Genomic DNA, 19,250 nt, shown 5'->3' with positions numbered 1-19,250 from the left:
AAAGAAAACGTGGTACATAGAAACAGCAGAATTTTTTTTTTTTTTTAGTTTTTCGAGACAGTGTTTCTCTGTGTAGCTTTGCAACTTTCCTGGAACTTACTTTAGAGACCAGGCTGGCCTTGAACTCACAGAGATCTGCCTGGCTCTGCCTCCCGAGTGCTGGGATTAAAGGCGTGCAACACCACCGCCTGTAAAGAAAAAATGAAATCATGACTTTTGAAGGAAAATGGATAGAACTAAGGATCATCAGCCAGTGAAATAAACCAGACTTGGAAAAATAAGGAAAACATCACTTGTCTTCTCTCCTGCTGAATTCGAGCGAGTGCACACGTACTCATGCGTGGGTGCATTTGCATGTGTGTCTGTGTGTGTATGTATGTCTGTGTGTGTGTGTGCCTCTATGTGTGTCTCTGTGTGTGTGTGTGTGTGTGTGTGTGTGTGTGTGTGTGTGTGTGTGTGTTGAAAGGAAGAAGGGAGAACTTAAGGAAGGGAAGGGGAAAAAGAGAGAGTTATGGAATAGATGAGACTTGAAAAGCCAACAGGAGGACTATAGGAAGAGCAGGGAACCTGCAATAGGGGGCAGGGGAGATGGGAAGGGCAGTACCAGGTGTGTGTGTGTCTGTGTGTGTGTGTGTGTGTGTGTGTGTGTGTGTGTGTGTGTGTGTGTGTCTGTGTGTGTGTGTGTAATGAATACAATTAAAATGTATGATATATATGTATGAAAATGCTGTAATGAGACCTGTTACTTTGTATGCTTTCAAAATTAATTAAAAGGGAAAAAAGGTGCCAGGATTAATTAAATTACAGCCTTATGCAGCTATGTGCTTCTGGGAAACCCAAATCAACATCCTAAACTCCTATCAAACCTTAGGAGACATTTTACATTTTTTTTTTTTTACTTGAGTGAACATTTCTCAAGTCATGAAGTTTGTAGACAGCAATGCTGTCGTGTTGTAATGTCAAAGGATAGGACACACCTGCAAACAGAGGTTGGTGGAGACTTCATCGACACTCATTCTAACTCTGTCCACTCCTTCCTGGGCCCATGAGACTACACTTCCCATCTTCCAGACCATCAGCTGCAGCCCGAGACTGGCCAGAGGAAAATGGGCTGAAGTGTGGGTATCACTGAAAGGCCTGGGCCGTACAACTCCTTGGGCCATGAGCACCACGCTCTTCTTTGGACATGGCCTTGGAAGCCACAGCTTGTGGACGGCAGAAGCACAATATGGAAGGAACCTGGGAGTGGAAATCTCTGCTTAGAAGAGAAGTGTGTGCTCACAAAGAACAATCCTGAAAACCTATCATGGATCAAGCCACTGGAATTTTAACGTCATCTGTAGACGGCACAGCTCCAATCATAACTCATCTCTCCCATACCCTCGATTTGACATTTGCAAACACTAAGTTCTCACAAGACCAAGTAAAAGGCTAAGTCAGTGAGTGATCAGAGTCATCACAATCAACAGATTATGCCTGGGTTAATCCTCAAAGCGTCACCCACTGATGTAACTAGAAAGTATCACTCTTAGTGGAAAGATGTTACTTCATAAAGCAGACTACACAAAGAATAAGCTAGCATTTTCTGAAAAGGATAGATTGTATCCAGCAAGACAAGAGCATCTATGGCAATCACTCCAAAATAAAATAATCCCATAGCCTGCTAAAATATTTCCATTGGGAGAGGAATGTGCTTCTTTCAGCCACAGGACCTTTGCACATGCTGTCTTGTATGGTAAAATGCTAAAGCCCTCCTTAGTTGCTGCCTCCTGTAACAGTGCATGACCCATAGAATGTTCTCAATTAATGGCTGAATGGATCAAGTGTAGTTGGAATTTTCTTTGGGCCACGAACCAACTCCAAAATAAAGGCACAGCGACTTATTATTAATTATGAATGCTCGGCCTTAGCTTAGGCTTGTCCCACTAGCTCTTTTAACTTCATTTAACCTATTTTTATTCATCTAAATTGTACCTCAGGGCTTTTTACCTTTCTTTCACTCTGTATGTCCCACTTTTCTGCTTCCTCCGTGTCTGTCTGGCTGGCCCCTGGCTTCTCCTTTTCTTTCTCCCTCCTCGAGCCTAAATCCCTCCTCCTAATTACTCTCCCTGCCCAGAAGTCCCACCTACACATCCTCCCTTGCTATTAGACGTTCAGCTTCTTATGAGACCAATCAGGTACCTTAGGCAGGCAAGGCAACACAGCCACACATCTTTGCATAGTTAAACAAATATTCCACAACAATCAAGTGCATCAGACATCACTGTTCTCATTTATTTAGCTGTTTATCCAGCCAGACCAAACATGGCATTGACTTTACTCATATTTTGTGTGTGTGTGTGGTATCTACATGTATGTGCACACATGTGTGTGTGCAGGTAGATAGAGACACAGACATGAAAGGAGGTATCCACTTCCATCACTCTCTTGAAGTCCCTTGTGACAGGGTCTCCCACGGAAGCTGGAGCTTGTGGATTTGGGGATCGGGTGTTAGCCAGCAATCCCCAGGAAGCCTCCAAGCTTCATCTGCCTCCCTAAGCACTGGCGTTGCAAATACCGCACTTGGCATTTTTATAGGGGATCTGACTTCAGGTCCCCAAGCTTGCACAGCAAATGCTATTACTCACTGAGCCATCTCCCATCCCCTCTATTCAGAAAGTACTATCCCATACAGATAGACAGATATCTATTAATACTGATGAAATGGGAGACTGGATAAGATGCTAAGAACCAAAAGAATAAACAGGCAGACATCCAGGGCCTTTCTGTACAAGGCACTATTTCAGCGACCCAAGGAGACCCTAGGATGAAGTCTATAGGGGTCCCTGTCCTCAAGCAATTCACAAATCTTATCTGGGGAGATACTGTCTCTGGGTTTCCTTGTAGGTATGATGCTTGCGCTCTCCTCAGCAAGACTAGTCTGTGCTTCTCAAGGAAGGGATGAAAAAATAGGGAGAAAAATTTCTTCAGAGCTTCCCACCCTGTTGGGAATGAAACAGACTCTGGTAATTAACACTCTGGGTAAATACACCAAGAAGAACATAGGCTTCCTGATACCACGTGAGACAAAAGTCACCCCTACCACCACCCCCACTACAATCCCCTCCCCACATCCCCGAGGCTTTCAATAGGATGAACTCCAGGGAAAAGGAAGTATCAGAGAAGATTCTAGGCAGGTTTGGAGTACCTTGAGAAGGGCAGGGGATCCCCAGAAGTCTAAAGGAGAGGAGCAGAGCTACAGAAAAATGTGGACCAAGGCAGTTGCCATCCAAAGGTCCTGTAGACAGAGACTAGACTGGGTGATGTCCATTCTGCAGATGCCATTTGACAGATGCCCTCTGGGGACTCAATATGCCACACTAAATAGATATTGCCCTGGGGTTGAAATGTGAGCTGAACAGGAGACAAGCTAGTTTACAGTTAGCCCCTCCCTAACTTAATGACACACGTAGTGGTTTGAATAGGAATGACCCCCATGGGCTCCAATATTTGAATGCTTGGTCTTTAGAGAGTGGTACTACCTGACAGGGATTGGGAGGTGTGGCCTCTTGGAGTAGGTGTGGCCTTCTTGGAGGAAGTGGGTCACTGGGGGTGAGCTTTGAGGTTTCAAGGGCCCAAGCCAGCCCCAGTGTCTTGCTCTCTTCCTGCTGCCTGCCAATCAATAAAACTCTTAGCTTTTCTCCAGCACCACATGTACCCATGTGCCACCATGCTTCCCACCACGATGATAATGGACTAAACCTCTGAAACTGTCAGCCAGTCCCATTTAAAGGTTTTCCTTTATAAGAGTTGCCATGGTCAGGGTGTCTCAGCACAGCCATAGAACAGTGATAAGACAATGCGTGAACTTGATTTTTTTCAACTTCACAAGGGTACAACAGCAACACATATTCAACAGAAACCATATTTAAATTAGAACCACTTCCTGACACCACCCACACACAGTAGGATAATCCCATGATACGTGGCAGTGGCTGTAAGCCACAGTCCCTGTCCACTACAAGACTGACCAAAACTCTGCCGTGTGCTGTGCTGCTAAGCTATTATGGCCAGTAGTATGTCAGACACACACCGGCACTGGGGGTGCAGCTGAAACAAGATCTCTCTATGCAGTCCTACCTATCCTGGAACTTACTATGTAGACCAGGCTGGCCCTGAACTAACAGAGCTCTGCCTGCCTCTGCTTCTCAGGGGCTGGGATTAAAGCTGTGTGCCACCACACCTGGCTCCTAATGGCATTTTGACTTTTGATATTTTTAACACTTTTTTTTTAAAAGACTGATTTATTTGTTTGCTTGTTTATTTATTGTACATTGGGGTTCTGCCTGCATATATGTCTGTATGAGGGTGTCAGGTGTCCTGGAACTGGAGTTACAGACAGAACTGCCATGTGGGTGCTGGGAATTGAACCCGGGTCTTCTGGAAGAGCAGCAGTGCTCTGAACCACTGAGCCTCCTCTCCAGCCCCGATTTATAATATTTTTGATTTATGGTGGGTTTATCAGGACATGAACCCACTTTAAATTGAGGAGCTCAAACAGAAACTGGATTAAAGAAAATTAAATTGAGCCAGGCACATTGGGACACATTCATAGTAACATCCAGTTACTGGGGAGGCTGAGGTGAAAGGCTTGCTTGAGCCCAGGAGTTTGAAGTCAGCCTAGATAAAATACACACACACACACACACACACACACACACACACACACACACACACACACATTGACTTTCAAAAAAAAATGAAAATTGTGTCTATGACACTGAGAGTGGAGTGGCCTTCCCTATCATGTACAGAGTGAAGTCTACTTCTAACACAACTCTGACGGGCGAGAACAGCTAGGCACCGGGAGGGGCGAGGGCAGCTCAGAGGTAAGTAGGGATCTCAAACCAGGCAAGGTTCTGAGCAGTAAAGATAGGAGCTAGTAAGGCCAGTGGCAATGTAGGCAAGCAGAGACAGGAAAAGCTTTGTGTAAACCAACAAACAGTTCATGGCTGGCAGTGTGGCTCAGTGGCAGTGGCCTGCCACGTGTCAGCTCAATCTCCAGTACCACAGACTTAAAGGACATAAACTAACAGTAGCTTACCTGGCTTGCCCACAGCTCAGGGGCTGTGCAGCTGGGAGGGAGCACTCGCTCATGCAGAAGGAGTTTAAGACAGGTCGAGGAATCTGGCTACCACATGGTAGGTAACAGGATCGCTGAAGATAACTCAGTGATGTGAGATGCCTTCAGGACGCAGAGCTGGCAGGGATGAGTTGGAGGAGAGAGAATGAATAAGAGAGGACAGCAACACAGACACAGGAAAGACTGAAAATGCAACAAGAGTCATGAGGAGCAAGAGGGATGTTACAAACAGACCGCAGGGCAGCAGGCATGGACACCTAGCAACGGGCATGGACACATAGCAACAGCTGATGTGGGGGAGGCCAGGAAGGCACCAGGATGGATGCCAGGGAGGTTCCCAGGCCAAGACGGGCCCAAGCTGGAGTGGAATGTGTAGTCTGGAAATACAGAGTTAGACCTTGGGGAGAGAGAGAGAGAAATACCCATTTAGCATTTGTTATAAGAGCTGGAAGGCATTTGAATGAACCCCAAAGTATGAAGTTTGCTTCTCCAACCTTGAAAGTACACAGGGGAACTGCAGGTGGTAGCATACTCCTATAGTCCCAGCACTCAAGAGGCTGAGGCAGGAGGATGGCAAAAAAAAAAGGAAGAAAAAAATCATACATGTGAATGTTACCTCAATAAAAATATAAATGCCCTCTAAAACATATATTAATCAGTAGAAATTCTTTTGTAAATGCAGACTCTGAGCTGGAGAGATGGCTCAGTCATTAAGTGCTTGCCTTGTCTAGAGGACCAGATGCCAGCACCCATGTCAGAGGGTTCCCAGAAGTCTGTAACTCTAGCTTCAGAGGATCTGATACCTTTCTCGGGTCTCTATGGGCATCTCTCTAGGAACGATGCGCAAGTGTCTAATAGAACATACAAGGATTTTGTGTAACTTGTAATCATGTCATTTTAAGATTTATACAATTTTTACTTGCAAAAGCAGGCTGAGGAACTACAGAGATGGCTCAGTGGTTAAGAGCACTCGCTGCTCTTCCAGAGGACCCGGGTTCAATTCCCAGCACCCATATGGCAGCTCACACTCCAGGTCCAGGGGATCCAACATCCTCTTCTGGCCTCTATGGGAAGCAGGCATGCACATGGTACACAGACATACATGCAGGCAAAGTACCCGTACCAGAAAATAAAATGCAAAGGGAAGTGAAATTTTCTTTTCCTGTTTACTTAAATTATTTCTGAGACAAAGTCTCAATATGGCCTCAAATCCATGATCCTCCTGCCTCAGCAACCCAGGTTCCAAGACTACATGTTCATCATGAGAAGCTGTGAAGTTTTTTGTTTTTGTTTTTGTTTTGTTTTGTTTTTTAGAGCTGAGGATCGAACCCAGGACTTTGCGCTTGCTAGGCAAGTGCTCTACCACTGAGCTAAATCCCCAATCCCTTTTGTTGTTGTTTTTTTTAATGCACTGAAGTATTGAAAAATGATCTGAAGAAATAGTAATACATAACAATAGAGGAGGCTGGCAGAAACTGGACAGATGGCCTAGAATTACTGAAGAATGTATACCTGTGGGGAATGGCTGAGCTACTACCGAGGAAAAATTCCAGGTTAGAACAGGAATTGTGGTTGGAAGGGGAGAATTGTTGCAGATGGGTACAGCACCTCCTTTTCCTTGAAGCTCGGTGTTGTGCTGTCATTTACTCTCCCTCACAGTCCCAATGAGGACACTGTGACTCAGAGAGGTGGCCCAGGACCACACAGCGTAGGCTTGTATAAATAAGTACCAGAGCCAGCGAACCCCGGCCTTCAAGGCCAGTGGGCAGCTCTCAGCCAGTGCGTACACGGCAGGCTGGGCGATCCGCGTTCTGTCCTCTCTCTGCTACCATTTTGTTTGTTTGTATTTCCTCACGGAGCTCAGTGCAACGTCCTTGCCAGCAGCATGAGAATTCCAATTCACTCAATTCTGTTTTACAAATCTGGTATGTGCATACCCATTTCCAAGAAGGCAAACTGAGACTTTACCAGAACTACACAGTCTGGATTCAGTGTTCACGTTTCCCTGACTCCAGACTTAAGTCCATCTGCCCCTGCTTCTCAATGAGGAACCATCGCTAATACAGACTATGCCTCGAGGCTGAGTAACTTCTCACCATTTGCCAAACACATGCCCCCTCCCACGCCCACCCCTCCACCCCCGCCACTCTGCTCTCAGTCTGGTGGACACATGCTACAGTTTAAACCAATTCAGAGTTTAACCTGCAATCTTGGTGTCAGTTGGTGGCTAATAGCTGCCATGTAATTGTAAGAGGTGCACCCGACCTCCAGCAGGTGTAGACAAGCCACAAAGAAACATGCTCCACATCTTGGTCTTCTGGAACTATCCATCCCTAGATCATATACCAAACTGTATGCAGAATGCCGCAAAGCCTTCTCAAGACCAATCTTTGTTTCAGATGTCACAGCAAAGAAGATACGATAAATAACTCCCAGCAGCAGCTAATCAATTGTTTTGTTTTCTAGCCGAGATCTGTTCATACAGCATTACGACCAACGCCTAAAATACTGTTATTTTGCAAGGAGAGAATTCTAGAAACAAGGAATTACGTGTCCGACAAATAATACTCCAGACTCCAGCCTCCATCCCCTTTAATTTATTTAAACACGGTATTTTAAGTCATCACTACTTTTATCTTCCACTAGAAGCCAGATCCTCTGACCTCCCTTTCCTGTCAGTTCCCACAGCTCTCTCCTCGTCCCCTTCCTGGTTTCTTGGGTGATTTCCATGTCTGCTTTTGCCTGGATCCCTCTCTTTCCTGCTTCGTAGGACATAACAGGAGAGCAAGATCCTCCTGTCTCCTGCACTGGAGACTCCAGGCCTGTTCCCTTAACAAAGCCTGCCCATCTCACACAGGCAGCATCCCAAAGAACAGTCACAAGACATTGACGAGGGACTGGCAGGACACAGAAAAAACTCAAGCTCTGCTATACTTCCCGCGACCCCCTCCAGGAGACCCGAGAGAAGGAGACACCCAGAAAGCACAGCAGTGTAAAGCCACACTTTATGACTGGGTGGGTTTAGCTCTCAGCTTTGAGCAGAGCTCCAACAGAGTTTGGTTGGAACTCCCTGGGTGGGGGGAGGGGCAATAAGCCAGTAGTGCCCAAGTGACTGTCCCTGAAGGCCCACTCCCAGGTCCAATCGGAGCTTCCAGCAAGGGCCAGGCACCATCACGATACAAAATGAGGGAACACCAGGATACCTCCCAGACCATCTCCAACCAAAGACGGAAAGGGGGGCCACTTGAATGAATGAATGAATGAATGAATGGCTCCTAAATAAATGGCAGTTAGCCGGGCGGTGGTGCACGCCTTTAATCCCAGCACTCGGGAGGCAGAGGCAGGCGGATCTCTGAGTTTGAGGCCAGCCTGGGCTACAGAGTGTGAGTTCCAGGAGAGGCTCCAAAACTACACAGAGAAACCCTGTCTCAAAAAACAAAACAAAACAAAACAAAAAATGTCAGTCAGTGTGTTCAGGTCTCAGCTAAAATGACTCCTCAGCCTACTAGGAGGGAACTCTGATACAGCAAGAACAATCACTTCTCTGAACACCCCCCCCCCCCCCCCCCCGCAGCAAAAAGTTTGGAGAAAACAGGAGAGGGAAGGTCCCCTGACCTTCAGGGCAATAGGGATCCTGGTTCTGGCCCCATAAATGGAGACTGAGAGAGGCCCATCCAAGGCTTTGAGGACCTTATGGTGGCTTGAACTCTGCACCTGCCCCCCCCCCATCATCCCACATACAACACATCGGATAACTGCCCTGAGGAGTAGCCACACTCCTTACTCACTCCCATACCTAGAAGGGTCCCTGGGGGAGACAAAGGAGCTGAACCATCCCAACTCAACCCCTTGGACAACACAAGTCTCTGCGTCTCTAAACTTTAAACCCATCTGTTTATTCTTTTATAGCCTTTTATGGGGCTTCGCTGAAAAAAATATAACTGTATATATATATTCACAGAGTCCAGGGTGATGGTTTGACGTATGTACACGCACCGTGAAATGAGGACCCTGATCCAGTCACTGAGTACGTCCATCACCCCGCACGCTTTGCTCTCAGGGTAAGAAAGCCCATTCACTCGGCCACCTTCATCATAACAACACTGTTAAATGCAGTCACACCACACTGTGCATTACACGTGCGCATTTACTCCCCCAGAGCTGAGAGTACCCACACTTTCAACAAAATCTCCCCATCTCTCACCCCAACTCTGTAGCCCCAACAACCACATTCTACTATTTCTGAGTTCTTTTTTTTTTCCTCCTTTGATAAGGTCTCAGGTAGCCCAGGCTAGCCTCAAACCTGATATACCGCCAAGGATTATCTTGAACTCCTGATCCTCCAGTCTCTACCTCCCTACTATTGAGACTGCAGGCTTATGCCAGCACGCCTGGTTTATGGACCGCTGGAAATAGAACTGAGCTCCATCCACAGCACTTTGAATTTTCTCTAAGCCTTAAGTTAAGATTCCGGCTTTGCCCAAAGGACCTGAAGAAAACTCAGCCTTCCTCTGCCTTCCTTCGTCCAGGCTATTTCAGTCAAGCAGAACCAGGGGGCCAGGTGTTGCAGTCTGCCTTAGATCCTGAGGGCAGTGAAGTCCCTCTCCCTGCTTCCCCCAACAGCTGCTAGCCCTTGTCTGTCAAAATAAATTCCAAAGCCTCTGTCACGTCAAGACAGACCCACATAACAGCACATGTGGGGTGAGGCTGAGGGACAGACAGCAGGGCCACGGCCACCTCAAAGGCAACAGACTGCTCAGGCACCAGTGGTTGTTTTCACGGAAGGACATGACCCCAGAGTCCCTGACATGCCACTCAAAGCAAAACTCCACATCACCTCCCTCCTTCCCTGCCTACCCCGCTATGATAGTTTCCCCCCAGGGAAACATTGCCTCTCCTAAGCCACCTACTACTTCACTTCCTCACACTCCTACCTCCAAAGAAGACTCTGGCAGTTGCCAGTGTTTGATGAAATGCTGCGTACAGAATTTTTAAAAATAGCAACCAAACAGAAACGTATACCTTGAACGAATCATTCCAACAGATGCGACTTACGGCATTTATTATCCTTCTCTGGTCTGGGACTTTTCAAGCACTCCTGCTTCCAGCGGGCCAGGCTGGGAGCTGTTTGATGGTACCTCTCTGACCAATTACATACTAATTAAAAGACCTTCGTGTTCTGGAGGTAGCAGCTTTGCATATGGATTTTAATTACCGGGCCCTAGTTTTGCCAAGAAAACACAAAAGGCTTTTCTGGCTGGATGCTGAGGTGTAGAGGGAACACATGGCTTACATGGGAGAGAGGGCAGGAATCCAGAGCAGGAAGCCCAGTAGACACCCTCCCCCTCCACCCCTTAGCTCCCCCCACCTCTGTAATCTCTTTCGAGGCCTGTGTACCAGCCTTATCCTGAGTCCTTCATTCAATGTCTCTGGAACAAAGGGCATTCTCAGTAGACATGGCACAGCCATCCTGGACTGCACATAACCCTGGGCCTTCTCTGAATTGGCCATTTTTTTTCACCCCTGTGGCCTTCCCTTGATTTGGGATCAAAACCTTTTGTCTCTTCCCCTACTCACAGATCTCACAGAGCCGGGGGGTGGGGAGGTGGGGTGTAGGGGGGGTGGGGGCAGGGGGGTTCCAGAACCCATTCCTCTCTCTTTCTCCTAGTCAGGCCATCCTTGCCAGTGTGCAAAGCTGAGGCAGGAAGATGTGACCGGGCATGACCAACCTACACAATGAACCCCTCCTGCCCTGGTGCTTGTCTCAAGCATGGGCACCTGGGCAGACATGTTATCAACCCAAGTCAGGGTGAAAAGTATTGTCTGCAGTGGTCACAGAGAAGAAGAGATCGGAAAAGAGGCATCCCAGGGAAGACAGAACTGAGGGGGAAAAAAAAAGAAGGAAGCTACAACACTGGGCAGTTGCCCTGATGAATAAAGCCATTCCGGAATGAATCCACTCAGAACTTTTTAAGGACTCTAAGTTATTAAGTTATTTTTGTGTTTGTACTGGCTCCAGCTGGGCTATCAATTTACAAATACAATCATCCTGTCTGGCAAAAATAAGATCGGATGAGGTTGGGGATTTAGCTCAGTGGTAGAGCGCTTGCCTAGCAAGCGCAAGGCCCTGGGTTCGGTCCTCAGCTCCGGAAAATAAATAAATAAATAAATAAATAAATAAATAAATAAATAAATAAATAAATAAATAAATAAATAAGATCGGAGGCAAGAAATTAAAACGGTACCACCCTACAAGGTACACACTTGAGGCAAGTCTCTGAGGGGCCCTAGAGATCTTAGCCATAGCCAAAGAACTCAGGGCTAGAAGAGCTAGCTGTTGGAGACAAAGCAGCCACTTCAGCCGCCATTGCCGACTGTTCCTACACAGGTGTGCTCCGGAAGGCCAGTAAAGGAAAGCGGTCGGTCCCACAGCGGCCAAGTGACAAGTTCTTCTTCCCTTTTGCTGGCTCAGAGTCTCATGTGTAGCTGGGGTTCCCTAAAGCCTTAACTGAACACTGCAGCCCTCCCTCTCGAACGTTCAGCTAATGAAAGTATCTTCCCCTTCTCTTTATGTGGCAGACACCTCTTCCAACCCCTTCCTGCACGGATGACCTCCAGCTCCTGCCACAGTCTCGTCCGTCGCTTTCGTTTGATTGACGCGAGCAGCATCCCAGCTCCTCCTGCTCACGAGTCTGCCCTTTCAGATGCTCAAAACCTTTTCTTCTTCAGTCTCTGCCACCTACAGACACTGAAGAACTCCACACTACTCACCCCTGCATCCTTTAACTTCCTGCCATCAGTTACCTGACCAACCTTTCTATATTTTGACAAGTAGTTCAAATACATTAAAAAGCTATAGCTTTTTTTACACTCTGCCCACAAGTAATCTCAATCTCTCTCAATCTCTCTCTCTCTCTCTCTCTCTCTCTCTCTCTCTCTCTCTCTCTCTCTCTCTCCTCTCCCTCCCTCCTCTAAAATCAATGTCTCAGAATTTAGTAATCTTTATTTGGTTAAACAGGTATTTCTTCCTATGGTTAGACCTCAGCTACCTGAAATATTTTTATGTGTTTTTCAGAGACAGGGTCTCAGGCTGGTCTCCAACTCCTAGGTAGAAGCAATCCTGCCTTGGCCTCCCAAATGGCTGGAATGCACCACCAAACCTAAGGTACCTGACACATTTCCAAACGGCTCAGGGTGGTCGTAGAAAGTACATTTAATTGTCTATTTCCTGCAGATTCCTTACGCGACACGATCAGTTATTTTCGCTTCCTGTGACTAAATTCCCCTATTTCTATGACAGATTAATGCCGTTTGCCAGTGTTTAATGTTAGCCAAGATCTGGCAATGCACAGATGGAACACTTCACGCGAACGTGAAACAAGGATACTACTCTCTGGAACCCAGCATGCAGTTGGAAGACCTCAAGAACGGCAATAATTATTTTTATACTCCTGTCAGAGTGTCTTGTGAATTTACAGCTTGTCAGAGAAAGAGCTGCATGAATCTGGATGAGATTCACACACTCATGTGTTCTCTGGTCCAGGTGAGACCGTTTATTAGAATGTTGGTCTGGGAAAGGGGCGGGGTGATTCAGAAATCAACAAATGATAACTTCATCATCTGAAGCAGCCTTTTGCAGAAATCTGCAGTTTCTCATGAGTATCGTTTGATTGGCAGTGTCTTCCATTACCAGAAGTTATTCTGGGGGTGAGAAACAGGAATTAAAAATAAGATAGGTATTTATGATGGGTTCAAATTCTAGGAGGCTTCTCTTAATATCACGATTAACATAACTAATTAGGTTATTTTCTCTACAAATCTTTCTTCTGAATATTCAGCTTCAGGATGACAATTCATTATGGACCAAACAATGGACCTTTCTCAGCCTGGCTTCTCTATTCCACTGGGGAAACCTGTATACCCTCATACACACCTCCACCGCTTCCTTCTCTTTCTCTCTGGCCCACATTGCATCTGTCCTGATGACTCTCCTCTTCCAAGGGTCTGAGATCTGGCCTCTAGAGAAGATAGGTAATCCCACCCTGAAAGGTATGGCTGTCAGCACCAAGTGTGAGCGTTTTACTGCTGCGGAAGAAGAGTCAGGAAAGATTAAGGAACTCAGACTCTCCACCGCCTTCTCTAACTAAGCTGAGATGTCTGCTCCCTGAACGCACATGCCTGGAGTCACATATCAGAACACTGGGTGACCTTCAGGGCTCATTCAGAACCCGTGGCAACCCGTCAAGCCCGTGTGTTCCACTGCACTGTTCTACCCATCACTTGGCCCATCTTGCAATTTCACCTCCCAAACAAGAATTGCTGCCTTAGCTTTGACCGGTGGCCCTGCTTTCTGAACAGTCAAAACTAAGACGTGGACTTTCTCTAGCCCAGAAATGTTCAATCTGTCATCTGTGGGCCACCTGGAGCAGACTTTCTGGGGTAGCTAATAGGAAGGAAAGTTCCTGGACCTGCTCCAGTGTGGCTGTTAAACCCACTAAGGCATAAGGGACACTGATCCAAACAGTGTGCCCCAGGTCTAGAAAGGGCTGGGGAGGGGGTCTTCCTCTTGGTGCATCGTCTGCACCCCTACAATCCCAGTCCCCCATGGGGCTCCTCTTTCACCTCTGAGTTCCCCAGCTAGCCTCCCCATTTGCCTTTTTCCTAAAATAAGATTAGATTCAGGAACCCAGCTGCATGGTTCCTGATTCCATGAGGAAATACATCAAGTATGCACTGAAATTCTACCAGATGTAAGATCCGGTGAGCCTTCGAGGAGACAGAAGAAGCCTGTGCTGGATTCTGATCCCTCTCATTCATTCCATTTAATTCTCACACTAAGGCTACACCCATATCAAGACAACATGGCCAGTGAATTCCACAAGGGCAGAGTGGGCGACCTATCTCCATGCAAATGTAAGACAACAGACAGCTGACGAACAGGAGGACAGGGATGTCAAACTCACTCCCTTTCTTTTCTCCTTTCCAGCCATCCCACACCTGTGCTGCTCGGTTTAATCCCCTGACTTGGTAAACACTTGTACTACTACTGTTTGAGAACTTTCTACTTTCCCTTCTGAGTGACTTTAGCCAAAATCCCTTTGATTACACTTGTATCATTGAGTTTCTCTTTTGTGACTTTTTTTTTTCTGACTAAAGAGGTAGAAAATGCACCGCCGCCGCCGCCGCCGCCCCTCCCCCCCCATCACAAAGGCACAATCTGTTTTGCTGAGATGTGACAGTTAGAACTGAACTTACAAGCACTGGCTGTGAACTACTCAATCTATTTCCAGATATTTTCTCATTCAGTCGGCGTTAATTTTATAGCCGGGCGGTGGTGGCCCACGCCTTTAATCAGAGCACTCGGGAGGCAGAGCCAGGCGGATCTCTGTGAGTTCGAGGCCAGCCTGGTCTACAGAGCGAGATCCAGGGCAGACACCAAAACTACACAGAGAAACCCTGTCTTGAATATATATATATATAGTTATGCATGTGAGTATTTAGTCTGCACGTATGCCTGTGCATCATGGCCATGCCAGATATCTGTGGAGTTCAGAAAGGGTGTCAGACCCCCGAGACTGGAGTTACAGACAGTTGCAAGCTGCCATGTGTGTGTGCTGGGAATTGAACCTGGGTCCTCTGATGGAGCAGCTAGTACTCTTAACCTCAGAATCATTTCTCCAGCCCCTCAATCAAATCCCCTTGAAGGGGAATGGTCCCGGGATCCCTAAAGATATTGTACCCCCCAGGTGCTCACATCCTTGATGTAAAAATGATGTGGTATTTATGTGTAACCTGCATCCTTTCTTGCTCTAAATTTCTCATAATACCTAACACGAGGTAAACACTACTAAATTATTATGCTGTCTTTTTTTTTTTTTTTTTTTTTTTTTTTGGTTTTTCGAGACAGGGTTTCTCTGTGTAGCTTTGCGCCTTTCCTGGAACTCGCTTTGGAGACCAGGCTGGCCTCGAACTCACAGAGATCCACCTGGCTCTGCCTCCCAAGTGCTGGGATTAAAGGCGTGTGCCACCACCGCCCAGCCTATGCTGTCTTGTTTAAGGAATGACAAGGAAAAAGTTGGTGTGTTTTCAGTCTAGATTTAATTTTTTTTCTGAATATTTTCCATCCACAGTCGACTGAATCTGTGATTGTGGGAGCCGTGGATATGGAGAGCTGACTATACTATTTTTATCACCTACAGAAAAGTGCTGAGGGCTATCTGATCACAGGTCTACAATCAAAACCTCTGGTACCCCCCTCTCTGCTGGTGATGGTGATTTTCCCCCACCGTGGCTATCTGGTACCACAGAAGTAACTGTCCCTAAGTCCACACTCAGAGTTGACCTAAGTCAACCCACAAGGAGAGTGGGTGTGTGGTCAGCCTCACCACCCTGGCCTCCTGTTCCCTCAACCTACCCTCTGCCTTTTGCAGGCTTAGCTCAGCAGGCCTTTTGCCACATGGTGCCCGTATCTAGCCAACACTTCATTTCAGGATAATGCATGCCGTCTTCATGTCTCGCTTTCTTACGAGCATCCTGGCCACATCAAGCCAGGAGCTCATTTCCCCCAATATTGCCTCCACAAACGTCATCCACGCCATCTACCCTAAAGCCCTGCTTCACACGCTTTCATCCTGGCATCTGAAACGTGTCTGAGAGCATCCCGGGAGACTCACAGTCCCCACCACAGAATCTCCATGTGGGCCTTCCACAGTTGTTCCTTTGAAGGCCTCCAATCCCCTAGTGAACACTTGTCTCTTCTTAGTAACTCTGTGCGGACTCCATTTCCTTCAGTCTTTGTCCTGTGCTTTTCAAGCCGACCAAGATCGGGGCCAAGGGACGAGGTTCGCTAATTGGCTTCGGCATGCCACTTGTTTCACCGTGACATGGGTCGAGCTCCCCATTCTATCGGGCCGGAACCACCCCATGATGGTGCTCTCCCCACCCGAGACCCTTAGGTGCTGGTGACTTGGCCCACCCCAAGCTCAGCTTTAACTTTTAATGTGAAGTTGGCTCTCTGGCTATCTCACTGCCCAGGCCTGCACATCTGGAACCATTCACAACGTGGTGGTTGAAATTTCCACTAATTCAAATGGCATGCTAGGGATGGAGGCCATCAGGAGGCCCTCAGCTTCCCTCGAGTCCGGACAAGTCACTCTACCGTAAGGAAGGCCTGTGTCAACAAACATCCTAGAAAGGCCACAGAAGAGCAGAGCCCTGAACTCAGGACAATGGAGAACGGAGACGTTCCGGTCTGGACACGGCGGCCCTGACAGAACGCTGTGGGCGAGGCTGTAGGCTAAATGTTGTCCCTTCAAAATTCACCTTATAAGAATAGGAATCTGGGTTTGGGGATTTAGTTCAGTGGTAGAGTGCTTGCCTAGCAAGCACAAGGCCCTAGGTTCGGTCCTCAGCTCTGGGGAAAAAAAAAAAAAAAAAAGAATAAGAATCTGGCCGGGCAGCAGTGGCACACGCTTTTAATCCCAGCACTCAGGAGGCAGAGCCAGGCGGATCTCTGTGAGTTCGAGGCCAGCCTGGTCTACAGAGCGAGATCCAGGATAGGCACCAAAACTACACAGAGAAACTCTGTCTCCAAAAACCAAAAAAAAAAAAAAAAGACTAGGAATCTGCGGTTGGAAAGGTGGTTCAGAGCACTCACTCTTCTAGAGGATCAGAATTTGTCTATGTCAGGCAGTTCACGAAACTGCCTATAACTCCAGCTCCTGGAGATCTGATGCTTCTGGCCTCCACGGGCACCTCACTCACATGCACATACCCACATGCAGACAAACACACCTACATATAATTAAAAATAATGACAGGAATTATATAAATCTTTTTTGAATGATAGGAAGGTACCTCCTCCTTCCCTCTTCATTCCCCCCACTCCCCACCCCCTCTAAAGACACCAAGAGAAAGTAGCTGCTGTCTGCTAGCTGCAAAGAGCATGTTGGCATCTTGACCTTGAACATCCCAACCCCCAACTGTGGGAAATAAAGCTCTGCAGCTGACCCCCGGCCTGTGTTCTTTTGTTACAGAGCCCAAGCTTACAACACAGACATCGAGCTCCAACGTCCTTGCCCATTTTACATGGTTCATAGGTACAGACCAGAATCCAGACACATGCCCCTCTTCGTCTGCTCAGCTGCTGTGCCTAGGAAGGGCACAGATCAGGGAAGCCAGCAAGGAAACTGGAGAGGAAACACATACACACCCATTCATCCTCCCATTTTACCAATAAACACAGAATGACTGTTTTATACAATGGTGAATACTTTCCAAAGAGCCTACCTACCTGTCTGTAAACATGTGGAATAAAAACCTGGAAAGGTCACACTGAATGAACAGCAAGGGTCATCTCTGGAATAGACTGGGAAGGAGGAGGAGGAGAATGCAAGGATGTTGACAAAAGGGGACTTTTGCTGATGTCAACTGTTTTCACGTGTTTGTCTATACAAGGAAAACCACACAGCCTTGTATTTATCTGCTGAACAAAGAAAGGCACAGAGGCAGTATGCAGGACATGGTGGGCCTGCCTTTCCTGTTTCAGGTGGCATCCTGCTTTCTAGGCCTTTTCTCTGGGACAGGAGAATGGGAAGTTGGAAGGTTCTGAGTGTTTGTCCCATGAATGTCATATCCCTAGTAGTTGGTGCCATACTCATCACACGGTAAGCATGACTTAGACACAAGTGTCCTGGTTAGTTTATTCATTTATTTATTTTTAATTATTATCATTGGGTCAACTTGACACAACTAGAGTCATGTGAGAAGGGAGCCCCTCAACTGGGAAAACACCCCCACCAGACTGGCTTGTGGGAAAGCATGTGGTGTGTTGTTTTGATTATGACTGATGTGGGAGAGCACAGCCCACTGTGGGCAGAGACACCCCTGGACATGTAGTCCCAAACTGTACGAGAAAGCATGGAGAGCAGGCCAGTAAGCAGCACCCCGCCACAGCCTCTACTTCAGTTCCTGCCTCCGGGTTCCTGCCTAGAGTTCCTCTTGACCTTTTGGTCATGGCGCTTCATCATGGCACCAGGAACCTAACTATGACAGTGTGCAGGTGTTCACGACTAAAGGAGCTGGGGGAGGGGCAGAGCTCACGAAGACGGTTCTGTGAGAGTCTGGCCAAGAGATATAGTGAAATAGGAATCTGGTGACTCTGGAGAAGCATGAATGTGGTATAAAATGGGAAAGAGAGTCTGTATATCTTCAAAGTTTAGATGGCTCATGGGACTCTTGATGGCACCTGGAAAGGATGCTACAGGCAGAAATCAAGGTTCAACACTTATGTGGGGATCGTAACCCCAAGAGTACATACATGTCCCTGTTCTTTCTGAGCAACCAAGGCCCATGAGATCCCCATAGAGTCTCTGCCCTCCTACAATATGCAGCGGTATTTAAGAGGAGACTGTGTCCCAATGCCACACTGAGCCTCCACAGAACATGAAGGCCAGGAGCACAGACTCAGGCCTCAGCTCAAATCCTGGTCCTATCACTTGGTATGAGTTAAACAAAACCCACCTGAAGAGGAAGGTAGCCAGGTCACAATCATGTGACCTCCCCCACACAGAAGGTATCATCTAACATCTAGAAACAATATACTTCCACAAACACTGTAGTTGATCTTGAGGTCCATGGACTTGGCTAGACTCCACAACAAAGAGTGAAGGGAGCAGGCAGCCATTGTTCACCATACCCACCTACTCCCAGGTCTGCAACCAAGCCCTAATTACCATGTTGTTGGGAAAGGTTTTATAGATTTCATTAAAGGCCCTAATTGGTTGACTTTAACTAAAGAGGTTACCCTTAGTGGGCTCAACTCAATTAAGCAGAGGAGCTGAGATTTTCCTAGGAAGGAAGGAAGGAAGGAAGGAAGGAAGGAAGGAAGGAAGGAAGGAAGGAAGGAAGGAAGGAAGGAAGGCTGGCAGATGGACCCACAGACAGACTGACAGACTCCATCAGCTGGTGGATCCCCAGTGGCTTTTCCCTTCCTCTCCTAGACGTCCCCTCAGGCAGCCATACACAGCCACAGCTGTGCACTGTTATCTTTTCCCTGCAGATCCAGCCACTTACCATCCAACCCCACAGTCACCTAAGCCTCTGTATAAGGCGGCTCTCAGCATATGCG

The 19,250-nt window shown here is 47.3% G+C and overlaps 1 protein-coding gene across 4 annotated transcripts in view; it reads right to left on the bottom strand.

Moving 5' to 3' along the window:
- Arhgap26 (Rho GTPase activating protein 26) overlaps nucleotides 1–19,250 on the bottom strand; it is a 729,500-nt gene that overhangs the window by 679,942 nt on the left and 30,308 nt on the right. The gene's annotated exons all lie outside the window — the stretch shown is intronic.

The sequence above is a fragment of the Peromyscus californicus genome, unplaced genomic scaffold, assembly GCF_007827085.1.
Source record: "Peromyscus californicus insignis strain IS unplaced genomic scaffold, ASM782708v3 Scaffold_17__1_contigs__length_78620276, whole genome shotgun sequence".
NCBI classification, from domain to species: domain Eukaryota; kingdom Metazoa; phylum Chordata; class Mammalia; order Rodentia; family Cricetidae; genus Peromyscus; species Peromyscus californicus.
The sequence above is the reverse complement of the archived record's forward strand: the minus strand, read 5'-3'. Positions and strand labels throughout refer to the sequence as shown.